Below are 12517 nucleotides of genomic sequence, written 5' to 3' on the forward strand. Positions count from 1 at the left end.
CAAAGGAGAAATTGCATGGATGGAGGACAGGGTCAAGGAAATGCCATATTCAAGCTTCAGTAAAGAGAAATAAATGATCATGCCCAATATATAACAGTGCAAAGATAACAATCAAGAGAGCAAACAGGGCTGGAGAGATGGCTCAGAGGTTAAGAGCACTGACTGCTCTTCCAGAGGTCCTGAGTTCAATTCCCAGCAACCACATAGTGGCTCACAACCATCTGTAAAGAGATCTGGTGCCCTCTTCTGGCCTGTAGTCATACATGCTGTATACATAAGAAATAAATAAATCTTTTTAAAAAGGAGAGAGAGCAAACAAAAGAATCCACAGGCTATAAAGAATCAAGGCAAAAACATAAATATAGAGAATCTATCAAATATAGCAAAAGATGGCCTAAATTTTGAGCAAAGAGAAATAGAAATCCAAACACAGGAGTATTTAGAACTCCAAACATACATGTTCCGAGAAGAGCCTCTGTGCAACATATTATAATCATGATGTCAAGAATGTAAAACAAAGAAACAGTACTGGAAGCTTTAAGAGGAAAATGCCAACTCATATACAAAGACAAACATGTCAGAAAAACATTATAGCTCTTATCAGCAACCCTAAAAGTCAGGACAGCAAGAGATGACATATTTCAAGTCTCAAAGGTAAATAACTACAAACCAAGATACTATCTCCACCAAAGCTATCTTCCAAAAGGGACACATAACTTTTTTAGATTTACTCATTTTTATTTTATGTGCATGGGAGTTTTGCCAGCACACATTTGTGCACCACATGCATGCAGTGCTCCTAGAGAGCAGAAGAGGGTGTTGAGTCCTTTGGAACTAGAATTGCAGGTGGTTGTGAGCTACTGTGTGGGTGCTGGAAATCAAATCCAGGTCCTCTACAAGAGGGACGAGTGCTCTTAACCACTAAACGAGCTCTCCAGTCACAATTCATAAATAGTGACTTTTGAAGGTAAGTACAGACGAAGGCAGCCCAGGACTATCACACCACTGCTGCAGAAGACACTTGAAGAAATATTGTACACAGAGAAAGACCATCTTAATAATGAGATCTCATGAAAGAATAAATTTCATGAGAGGAACAGACAATCAGAAGAGCCTAGCAAGGGTCTCTCCTGCCCAACCCAGTAAGTCAATAAACTTCAAATATTAATGGAGAAGAAAAAAGGAACTAGCCAACCCAAAGAATGATCTCCAGAACCATAAAGAAACAGGGGAAATGTCTCAATATAATCTTAATGCAAATGAACTCAACTCATTGTCTTAGTTTGCCTTTTATTGCTGTGATAAAACACTATAACAAAGGCAACTTACAGAAGGAAGGGCTTGTAGTTGCAAAGGGTAAGTGTCCATCACCATTCCATTAAAGATGAGCTGAGAGCTCACAGCTTGAACTTGAAAGCAGGGAAACACAACAGTGTACTGGGGATAGCAAAATACCACCCCCCCCCAGTGACATATCTCCTCTAGCAAGGCCACACACACCTCCTAAAACATACTCCAGCAGCTCCACCAACTGGGGACCAAGTATTCCAACATTTAAACCTATGGGGGACATTCTCCTTCAAATTCTATCACACACCAAATGAAAGACCCAGTTTAATTGACTGTATTGGGAAAAAAAAGTTCTGTCTTTTGTCTCTAAGAAACATACCTCACTCACAAAGATATTCAAAAACTGAGAGCCAGAGGATGGAAATTATCCTATAAGTAAATAGAAGCTGTCTTAGTTAGGATTTCCATTTTGTGTTGTGATGAAATACCATGACTAAAAAGCAAGTTGTGGAGGAAAGGATTTACTCAGCTTACATTTCCACATCACTGTTCATCACCAAAGGAAGTCAGGACAGGGACTCAAGCAGGGCAGGAACTGAAGGCAGGACATGATACAGAGCCATGGAGAGTTCTGCTTACTGACGTACTCTTCATGGCTTGCTCTTGCTTTCTTATATAACCAAGGACCACCAGCCCAGGGATGGCACCATCCACAGTGGGCTGGGCCCTCCCACATTGATCACTAGTTAAGAAAATGCCTTACAGCTGAATCTTATGGAGGCATTTCTCAACTGAGGCTTCTTCCTCTCTGATGACTCTAGCTTGTGTCAAGTTGACCTAAAGCTATCCAGTGCAGAAGCCACAAAACGTTACTGTAGATATTCCCACATCTAGTAGAGTAGACTTCCAACCAGACTAGTGAGAAGACATAAATAAGGTGAGTACGTACTAAAAAGCAGAATAATTCATCAAGAAGATATGTAATTTTTCAATATTTATTTTAGTTTTAATTATGTGTATTGCACGGATATGTGCAAATGAATGTGGAAGCCAGAAGGGAGTTCAGGATTCCTTGGGGCTGGAGTGTCAGGCATTTGTGAGCCACCCATATGAGTACTAGGAAATGAACTCATGTCTTCTGGAAGACCTGTAAGTGCTGAGTCATATCTCTGGCCCCTAAAAGGTTTCAGTTTAATTTAATAATTTAATGTGTATGAGTGTTTCGCCTGCATGAGCCTCTTGAATGCCTGGTGCTCCTTGAAGCCAAATGAGGGTGTTGGATCCCCACAGGAACTGGAGTTACAGATAGTTGTCAGCACAATGTGGGTGCTGGGAACTGAACCCAGGTCCTCTGGAAGAGCACCCAGCTCTCATTACCACTGAGTCATCTCTCCAGTCCCAAGACATAACAATTTTAGATATTATGAATGGGATCTTGGAGATCCCAATTTAATAAAACAAACAAAGGCATGAAAAGTCAGGTCTAGGAGCAATGATAGTAGAATTCAGTATCCACACTCATCTTCTGACACATTTTCCAAAGTAAAAATTAGTTCATACTATGATACTGGCAGGACAAGCCTGAAGGCACACCTCTGAGGTCTTCTTCACTACACATGGAGTCACCTCTGCCACGTAAAGTACCAGTCTCAGGGGAGGTGCCGATACCCAGGCCTGCCCCTAAAAACAGTAGTAGGAGAAAACTAATGAATGTCCTTCCTACCTCTTTGATTGTGAGATAGAAAAGACTGCATTGTACTTGTGTTTTGGGAAACTATGTTCCATGAGGGCGTCCACAGCTGCCATTTGCTTAATGCATACCCATTCCCAGTAGTCAAAAGCATCTGGGGGATTACTGCCTGCTCTGTTCCCCAAAGGTGGTAAGCCATATGTGGCAGAAGTTTAAGGGCAAGTCTTAAGGCAAGGTTTTTGTTCTAGTTAGCTTTCCGTTGTGGTGATAAATACATCCCAAAGCAGCTTGGGGAGAAAGGGGCTAATTTCTTCTTACAGCTTATGACCCACCACAAAGGAAAATTAGGGCAAAAACTCAAGGAAGGAACCTGGAGGCAGTAACAGGACTATGTCTAGCTCAGCCTGCTTTTTTATACAACCCAGGACCACCTGTCTAGGGGAGACACCACCCACAGTGGGCTGGGTCTTCCTACATGAATCGTGAATCAAGAAAATGCCCCAGTGTTTTGTCTAGCAGCCAGCATGAGGGTACATTTTTTTGTATTGAGGTTTCCTCTTTCCAGATGACTCTGAGTTGTGCCAAGTAACCAAACAAACAACCCACCCAGCAGAGTTTCCCCCATGAACAACCACTGTCACTAACTTAGGGCTTCCTCTCCACCATTCCTTCCAAATACAAGTTGAGATGGGAACAAATACCAGACAAGCAAGCACAGATTTCAAAGGTTGGCAGTCAACAAGGTAGCATTCCAGGGCGCGTTTCCATCTCTGTGGAAAGGTCCATCCTTCCTAGTTTTTAATCCAGGAGTTACTTATACTTACAGATTCTGGTCCTTGGGTCTAAACCCTCCCATGATAGTGTGTTTATTGAGAAATATTATAGTGAGGAAGAAAACTATGGACAAATGAGGTAGTGGAAATGGTTATAAAATCAACTATGTTCCATTTTAGAATTTGCCCTGAATTTGGACAGTATGTCTTCCCCTTTCTGGGCAGAGGCACGTATGTCTTTTGTTTCACCAAAGGGCCAGAATAGTAGATGACAAGATTTTTAAATGCCTTTTCTCACTGAAATTAACTGCGATCATTTCTGTCAAGCCCTCAGTTTTGACTTTACCCTTGACTGGTACAATCTTGGCATCTGGGAATCCTTGCTTTGTTCGTTCTGAAACTGGTCGTGAGAATGTTTCACTTGCTCCTCTGCTTGGTCGGAAGGGCTACAGTTAAATTCTGGGGAACCTGAGGTGCGTTCTCAAGGGTTTTTACCGGGATAGGGTTAGTCTATCATAGTAAAAAGATGAGACTAAAAGTTTTAACATGTGTGTGTGTGTTTATGTGGGCATATATGTAAATATGTATGTATATGTCTACACATATATGTAAATACACATACATAGACATATAGAGGCAGCTCTACCCCACATGTCACTTAGGGCCACCAGCTTGTGAAGATTCCATCACTTTGCAGATTCTCTCTCTGGAACTTCATATCCAAGAGACCCTGAAGGTGAAACATGACAAGCCAGAGAGCCACTGAGGGGCCTTCAGAGGGTCAGACCTCAAAGTGATAACTTTACTTCTACCCACATTCCTTCAGCTAGAAAACTTGGCTGCCTAGGTCCAATAGTAAAGGAACTGGGAAATACACCCAGGTTGAATTACTGTGGGGAGGCTCAATTGAACAGGTGAGGCGAGACTGCAAAACAGTTTGATTTCTAGCTTCAGGGGTTAGCATATAACCTTATAGCCTTCAGAGGAAGGTTAGGAGAACATTGAAATATTCAAAGTGCTCCAGAAAAATTAAACTAGTGCCAGCACAACCGATGGGTTAGGGGAAGGAACCAGAGTCAGAGAAACCAGTTAGTAGGTGTGGTCGCATTCCTGGCATTTGGTAATAAGATACACGGTAGTGCAAAGGAGGGCGAGAAGATGAATGTGAAAATTTCAGTGTATTCATTACACAGGATGCCAGAATTTTCAGTACATTAATTACCTAGAATGCCAAGTCTGCAAATCCAGATTTGGAGCAGAGAAGTGAAACTGGAAACCATGAGAACCCGACCAGGAAAGAAGAGCGACCTGCCTAGTGTTGACGCCTCTCAGCCGCTGGCACTGAAGGCGAGAAGTCAGCTCCCTCATGGAAGGGGATGACAGGGAAGGCAAGGTTTAGATTTGGCCAGTCTGCTGCTTGGAAAAGTCTTACACAGTCTTGTGATTTTTTTAAAAAAGGAACTTTTAATTAATGAAAAATTAAATATCCTTTTTAATTAAACTTTTTAAATTAAAAATTAAATATCCTTACTTCTAAGTTCGGGGTTTTCCACATTTTCTAATTTGCCCATCATGAGGATATCTCATCTTTGTAATAAAATTATAGAGTAATACTTCAGTTTATGAAAAATAAAGCATTTTTCTTCTCCCATAAATTGTAAAACCAATAGTCCCTCCCTCCCAAAATTATAAGGATTCTAGATCTGTGTCCCCTTCTCACACACCTCTCTTGAGAAGCAAGACACCACAGGAACTGCTTACAAAGTTTCTCTGTGGGTAATTACCTGGGGGGGGGGACACTGACTTAATACCATAAACGCACAGATTGCTCTGGGCAACTCTGATGAGTTGGCCAGTCTTTGTGAAACCATTTTTTGACCCAGAAACCCATCAATTCAGTTTACAATAGAAAATGCTATCCTCATTGGGTGATAGAAAACACTATCCTCACTGGGTGATAGAGAAATTTCTTTTTGGTTTTTCTAAATCTCTTAAACCGCTCATCTCCAACAATATTTGATGAAGGCACCCTTTAAGAGCAAGCATGATAAAATGTGATGTGTGTATGTGTGTGTGCACATGCATGTAAACATAAGTGCTTGTGCAAAAAGAGAATTTTTTTTAAGAATATAAAGGAGTAAGTACAAGTCTCCTACAACTATTTTTAGCAAAAGCTGGCTGTGCGCACTGTGGTGGAGGAAGGAGTCTTGCCTCTGTATGAAGAATGACATCCTGTTAACAACAGTGCTTTGACTTCTTGTGTGACAGCCTCAATCCACAAGTCACTGTAGTAATCTCCTGCATCAACAATGTGAGAAACATACATGATTATAAAAATGGCCATGGAGAGCACAGCATGGTGCTTTGGAATTCACCAGACAAAGAGGCAAAAGCTGGCTCAGTCCCTCGCTCCTGGATGACTCTGGCGTGTCACCGTGCTGTGTTTGGATCCTCTCCTGTGATGCTGTCATGATCGACAGGTACGAGCAGGTACAGGGCTTACCTTGTACCATCTGCATGGTGACATGGATGAGGAAAAGAGGAACTTCCTTCCACAAACCAACCTTGGAGACGAGACAGTGAAACTCAACTGATTCTGTATCGGGAAGCAGGGGCCCACACAGGCAAGGAAGGGTACCTACATCCTGCAGCTCCGGGCCTGGAGGCTGCTGACACACGCTGAGGGGTAAGCTCTCTGACTCAGCCACCTGCATCTTAGAAATTTGGGAGGGAGGGAGAATGACTGACAGCCAGTGCAGCACAGTTTGGCTTCAGTGAGCCCTGGCAGGGAGGCTAGAGAGCAACTGTTTTAGAGATGTCATCGGTGGTGCCCTGGGTGGGACTCACCCATCACTCACTACACCAGTGTTCTGCCACAAGGACTTCATTGTCTATTGCTTTTTTTTTTGTTTGTTTGTTTTTGTTTTTGTTTTTGTTTTTTGTTTTTGAGACAGGGTTTCTTTGTGTAGCTTTGCACCTTTCCTGGAACTTGCTTTGTAGACCAGGCTGGCCTCGAACTCACAGAGATCCGCCTGCCATTGCCTCCCAAGTGCTGGGATTAAAGGCGTGCGCTACCACCACCCAGCGGACTCCAGTGTCTAAAGGCTCTGCTTGCTATTTTGTTCCAGAGGACTCTCCAGAAGATGTTAGTGGCATGGGATACCCCAAAGGACGTGGTGAGTCTGCTTCATGCTGCTATCTGGAAACCCATGAGGCAGTCAAGTTATACACAGAACAAGCTTATTTAGCTCCTGGGTCTACAGGGTCTTGTATCAAGAGATAATGGCTCTCCCACTTTGTGCATCTGGTGAAGGCAATTTATTGGGACTAGAGCATGTGCTGGAGTGAACAGCTTACACCCTGAACCAGGAACTGACAGGGAAGAGAGAAGACTAGAGGTCTGTAAGCTTCCGGGGAGCCTGTTCCCTGTAAACTCCATCATCTCCCAACAGTGCCCTCCTCAGAATTTAACCTTGACACATGGACCTCTGAGGGACACCTATCAAACCACAGGAACATCTTCCATATGTGGTGTGTGCCTTTATTCTCAGAGTGAAGCCTCTTTCTGACGGTGGCAAGTGAGGGGATGTCTAATAATATGTTTTCAAAGTGTGAGGCCTAAGGAAAGCCGGAAGTTTCCAATTCTTCCTCTATTCCTCAATGTGAGACCATTGATTCAGATGAGAAGATATCATAAAATTGGCCATTGACTTCTCTTAGCTCATAATGGACAACACTAAATACAGCATTTCAGAAAGTTAATACCTGAACTATTCCAAATTCTGCCCAAAGTGCACCAAAGCTTTTTTTATAGTAAGATATGTGAAGTAAGAATTTTTGCAATATAAAATAATAATTGCATGATCCCGTGAAATAAACAATACCACTTAAAGATTTTCTGTTCTACCAAGAATCACTGGGCTCTGTTTTCCCTTACATTTTTCAACTTGATTTTTTTTTCAGTTCCAGGGGTACATGTATGCCATATAATTGGTGAATTAAAAAAGATGAGTTAGGAAGTATCTCTGATATGATTAAAATTAATATGTGAAATATCGCGAAGGTGGGCTGGGGTGTGAGTTAATGAAGAGCCTGGAATCCTGTATGGAGTCTTGATGGAAGTCTTGATGACGGCTGTGGATCAAATCCTTTCATGAACATGACTTCATGACCACACAGTCCCAAATGCAGATGAAAAGGGCAGGACTGAGGGATGGGACCCATGCAGAGACACCAACAAGAGAGGTGTCCGCTGCCAGCTGGAGGTGTGAGTGATGTCACTCCTTCATTGGAATGCAACCTCCCCTTAAAGAAAACAGAAACAGAAACAAAAAACTTGCTTCTTTGTGCCCCAAATCCTTTGCTCACCAGACAATCCATCCGTTGCTTTCTTAAATCTTACTTAAGGCTCAGAGAGTGGTTCAGTGGATAAAGCCCTTGTCCTGTAAGTGTGAAGACACGAGTTTGGACTGCCTGGACCCACATGAAAGCCAGGTAGCCACGGTGGCTGCTTGAAATCGCATCACCCAGGAGGTAGTAGCAGGGTGTCCCTCAGGCCAAGCAGGCTAGCTAGACCAGCTGGATTGGTCAACTCCAGGTTCCAAAAGAGGCCAGGCCTCAATAAGGTAGAAAGAGGTGGAGGAAGATACCCCAGGTCAGCTGTGTTTCCATATACACACACCTTTGTTCTCAGATAAGTTCTGTGTGTGTGTGTCTCTGTGTGTCTCTCTGTCTCTGTCTCTCTGTCTCTGCCTCTCTGTCTCTCTGTCTCTGTCTCTCTGTCTCTCTCTCTTTCTCTCTCTCTCTCTCTCTCTCTCTCACACACACACACACACACACACACACACACACACACACATACTTACTTACTTACTTACCTTGAGTGAAAGACCCCTGGAAAAGAGAGTGAGGCATGTACATTCTGGTTTATTCCGGAAGTGCTACAAAACACTCACTGTGAAACATCCCCACTATCTGTCGCTCTTCCTCCGTTCTTTCCACACTAGAACTCCCACTGGCTTTAGACCAGCTTGAAGCCTTGGGAAGGTGTTTGTAGAAGGATGAACATCGAGAACAAAACCTGACTCTCTCATCCAAACTGTTGTTTAAACATTTCACGCTTCTGATTTTCTTTGTGGTACAATCTCCCGTAATTCAATTTAAAATCATGATTTCCGCTCACGTTTCAGATTTGTTTGGATTGAGCATCTCAGTGGGCCTGACTGTGTATTAGCTTCTCAAAACTGCTTCTTGGCGGAACTACTTTCCTGCTTCCCACCATGGGGCTGTCTAGCTATCCTAGCCTTTGTTGGAGGCACCACATTGGATACATCTGTGGTAGAGCATGAATCGCTGCCCATATATGGGAAGTGTCGCACTCAGAGTCGATGCTCTGGCCCCTTGGGGAGAGAGCAAGATTCGTTACTTTGCTCCTGGTATAGAGAATGAGAAGGAGTGAGACCCTCACAAAGTGGGTGTCAAATTGTCTTTTTAACCTGACACCTGGACTGGAAATTGGAGGAATCTGTGGCACAAGTAAATGCCTGAGATCATAAAACGCAAGTTCAGACAGAGATAATTCAGAAATTATTATCAGAACTCACGGAGGAATGGTCATCGTGGGGAAGAGAGAAGTCTCCAGCAGCAGGGGGACCAAGGTCATGGTTTTCCTCTTAGAAATAAGCAGAAAGGATGATGGCTTTATTTCCAATGGAAGCTGCAAAGAGTCCAAGATATAAATGATTAAGAAGAATTTGCAGCAGTAGAGATGTTTGTAGAAATGAGCACCTTTTCCTTTAATATATATATATATTAGTAGGAGTATTTTTTGTGTCCCAAAGGTGTGCAGAGCCCTCAGAGGCCAGAAGAGAATGTGAGGTCTCCTGGGACTAAAATTACACAGTTGTGTCTGCTGAGCCACAGAATATCTATGCCAGTAGAGGAGAAGGGGAAAACTTGACATTCCAGATTTCCCCTCCAGCCTTACGTTTTGGTGAAGGAGGAATGTGCCTCTCCCTGACATTGTCTGTTCATTCAGCTGGATGCCCCTGCTGACATCCCCCTCCAAATAAAACTGAGGCAGGAAATGGTAAAAGATTAAAGTCCCAGATGAGGAGGAGACTAGGATCACTCCTAAAACATATGTGAACTTTCAAGATAGTCTATCCATCCTTATTGAAGAAAACAGAAAACACAAAAGAAACTTACTAATTAAATGAAGATATTTCCTCCCACTCAGCCAATTGAAAGTCCCCAAGCCATGTCAAGGAGACTTGCCCATGCCTATTTGAAATACTTGTATCTGGACCATGAATAAAGGAAGTGCTTTTGAACAGAGCGTGACTGATGGAAAGCAAAGAGAACGGACTGGAAGGAAGATCAACATGAGAATGTTGCATGCGTGCAAAATGACAAACCTAAACAGGACAGACATCCTTAAAGAAAACCACATGAGTTTTCCCTTCAGTAGCTTGTGTTTGGACAATGGTAAGTACGGGTGTGGTGTCAAAGGAGAAGTTAGTGGAGGGGAGAGCGAAAGATGAAACCACTTGGCACCTATGAGCTACTGACAGACTGACAAAAGCATTGATAGGCAAGCAAATAGATGGAGGGAAGAGAGGTGCAGGGGACGACAGCCTTGCTTTGGAGAGTTTTACACCCCAACTCCCAACAGGGAAAGAAAGAACAGGATCTGCTTGCTCTCTAGAGAGGGTACTTCCCTTGCCTGCAGAGGAGGAGAAATCTGACTCCAGACACAAGGACACACAGGTTAGACTGGCTGCTTTCCCACAGGGTGGGGGGATCATTAACATGGAGTTGCCACTTGTTTATCAGATACCTAGGACAACTTTAAAGACACAGGCTCTCTGTTTTAGTCCTTAGATTGCCAACTCAAGTATCACAAATGCAGAGGACGCCTGAGGCAGAGTTATAAAACTGGAGACCACAGTTTGGATGGCCCAAGGTTTCTCTGAGATTTTTGGGGATCCCCCCTGGATCTCCACATTTGTTGGTGTTGGTAGGTATATCTGGAATCATAGTGGGTAACCCTCATGTGTGCAAATGATACGCACCACTTACCAGGTCCTGTCTTCACAGGGTATAAGATACATATATCTTGTCTGGGACCAGACACCTCGTAAGCATCTAAGTTCGGACAGGGCTCACCTGAGAACGTGTTTGAAGGAAAATCAGTCATCTGGAGAAGGAACTCGTCTCCTAGATTTGGACTTGAAATTTGGAGGGTGATCCTCAATCAGAACATAGAAAGAGGCTTTGATTCTTCTGGCCTTTGTTTAGACGGATGGGTGTATCCTTTAAGAGCAAACTAAGAGTTGGGGCTTAAGAACCTTGTACCAGATCTTTGGCAATAGGAGGTAATTGGCTTGGTATACACAAGTAGGAATGTTTCAGCATACAATAAAGTTGAATGGAAGAAATAAGACACAAGACATGGTGTTCTACTGCAGTGGGATGAATCAGTTTTAAGTTGTTTGGGGCAAAATCCCACCTCCTACTCTCTTCTGTGATGGTGGTGCTAGAGATGAAATCCAGGGCCACACTTAGGTCAAGCTACATCCCTGGCCTCTAGCAAACAATAATGTGGTGCTTATTGCAAAATGTGTAGAAGAGGGGAATTTTTTGTCACAAAGAAACCAAAAAGAAAATTAAAAAAGCCTGAGATGATGAACTACCCTGATTCAATCATGACACAGCACATGCAAGCTCTAATATACTCAATGAGGTTCTAACATACTCATGCATCATATCCCAGCCATGAATTTGTATACTACTGTCTGCCAATTGAAAATAAAATGTAGCTTTAAAAATAGTTCTGTTTTAATGTTCATATATCCTATATTGTGTCCCACCTGCTTCCACCTCTGTGAGCAATGTTTGAAGAGCCCCACTTCTTATCACCCTTCTAAGGAGACTTTGAAAGCAGAGGAATCAAGACTTGTGTAGGAGCTTTCACATATGTGAAAGGAAAATCATAGCAGAGCCACACCCAATGTAAGAAGCCCAGGAGAGGCTGAAACCCTTGTGTGGGGACCATTGCAGAACAGATATTCTCACTTAACCTTGACTACAGGTTTGAGGTTCTGCATTGAGGACTATGGTAGTTCTTGTGCTCCAAGCTCTCCCCCAGCCTCTTTACAAATCCTGTTTGTCTCTCTCTTCTTCCTCATTGCTGTGACCAAAGCTTGATAAAAACAACTTAAGAGAGAAAGGCTTTATTAGCATGCAGCCCTTTATGGGGGGGCAAGGCAGCAGCAGATCCTACCGTGTCTGTAATCAGAAAGCAGAGTGCAATAGATGTGGGTGCTCAGTTCTCCTTCCCCTTTGCATTCAGACAAGGACTCCAGCCTAGGGAATGATGCTGCCCATGTTTAGTAAGAACTTCTTACGTCAGTTAACCTAATCTAGAAAGTTCCCCACAGACATTCCAAAGGTTTGTCTCCTGGGTGAGTCTAGATACTAGAAAGATGACAATCAATATTAAACACCCTAAGGGGGGAAATCACAGAATTATTCAGCAAGCATGAGTTGAAGGCTGACAGGGTACGAGGCCCCTGGAGATGCTTTGGAGACCATTAGGTTGATTCTCATTTGTTCTCACAAAGGACTGAGCAGCCTACTGGTCATGTTGCTCTCAGCTTTACTCAGTCTCATCTCTGGCTATGAATGAAATGGTTTGTCTTCATTTAAGGAGTAACTGATAACACAGGCAGTTGTGACCCAGTTTTCTGTGTCCAGTTTGGGG

Source organism: Onychomys torridus, chromosome 17 (genome assembly GCF_903995425.1).
Source record: "Onychomys torridus chromosome 17, mOncTor1.1, whole genome shotgun sequence".
Lineage (NCBI taxonomy): Eukaryota > Metazoa > Chordata > Mammalia > Rodentia > Cricetidae > Onychomys > Onychomys torridus.